The 1307-nt window shown below is 42.3% G+C and overlaps 1 pseudogene; it reads left to right on the top strand.

The window, feature by feature from the left end:
- Positions 1–309: 309 nt before the first annotated feature.
- LOC102852288 overlaps positions 310–1307 on the top strand; it is a 134066-nt pseudogene continuing 133068 nt past the window's right edge.

The following is a 1307-nucleotide window of genomic DNA, read 5'->3' on the forward strand; positions in this document are numbered from 1 at the left end:
GCTGTCCCTCCATCCTTCCAAACATGATGTCTCTTTCCAAGGACTGGTACCTGTCTGCAAAGGACATCAGAATCCTTGCCTCCAAGGAGCAAATGGTTTCACCCTTTCTAGGATCAACCTGTTTGTTCTCCTGGAAGTCCATGGGATATTCAACACTCTTCTTTAGCACCATAGCTCAAAGGTATCAATTCTCCTTCTATCATCCCTAGTTATTGCCCAGCTCTCCAATGCATAGAAAGAAACTGGGAGTAGTTTGGTCCTCATTAGTTGATCTTCATCTTTGCTGGAGGCCATAGGGAAACCCTAGCTGAAATTATGTTTGGTAATCTATATGACACTTATGTCACTGTTTGGAGTCCTGAGGGCAGAATTCATCAAATTGAATATGCAATGGAAGATGTTAAACAAGGTTCAGCCACAATTGGTTTGAAATAAAAAATCTATGCAGTATTAGTTGTATTAAAGAGGGCACAGTCAGAGCTTGCAGCTTATCAGAAAAAATCCTTCATGTTGACAACCATATTGGTATTTCAATTGCGGGGCTTGCTGCTGATGCTAGGCTATTGTGTAATTTCATGCACCAAGAGTGCTTGGATTCAAGATTTGTTTTTAACAGACCTCTTCCTGTGTCTCATCTTATATCTCTAATTGGAAGCAAGACCCAGATGCCAACACAGCATTATAGTCAGAGACCATATGGTGTGGGATTGCTCATTGCTGGATATGATGATATGGACCCTTAAATTTTCCGGACCTGTCCATCTGCTAACTGTTTCAACTGTAGAGCTATATTCATTGGTGCTCACTTTCAATCATCTCGTACATTCTTGGAGAGACATATGTCTGAGTTATGGAGTGCAATTTGAATGAACTGGTCAAACCTAGTCTTCATGCTTTAAGAGAGACTCTTCCTGCTGAGCAGGACCTAACTTCAAAGAATGTTTCCATCGACATTGTTGGTAAGGACTTGGAGTTTATGATCTATGATGATGATGACGTGTCTCCATTATTTGAAGGTCTTGAAGAAAGACCATAGATAAAGACCGCACCTGCTCAACCTTCTGATGAACCTGCAGAGAAGGCTGATGGAACATCAGGCTCTGCATACATGTTGAAAAGGAATGGAGACAGGATGCATCCCTGGCGTACACCATTCAATGGAACATTAAGTGGTAACTAGTGTGTTGTTGTTGTTGTTGTTGTTATGTGCCATCGAGTTATTTGCGACTCATAGCGACCCTATGCACAACAGCCATAAACCCTGCTCTATTCTGCGCCAACCGCACAGCCTCTGACACACCCATCCC

The sequence above is a fragment of the Elephantulus edwardii genome, unplaced genomic scaffold (genome assembly GCF_000299155.1).
Source record: "Elephantulus edwardii isolate Elephantulus edwardi_28Jun2011 unplaced genomic scaffold, EleEdw1.0 scaffold00012, whole genome shotgun sequence".
NCBI lineage: Eukaryota > Metazoa > Chordata > Mammalia > Macroscelidea > Macroscelididae > Elephantulus > Elephantulus edwardii.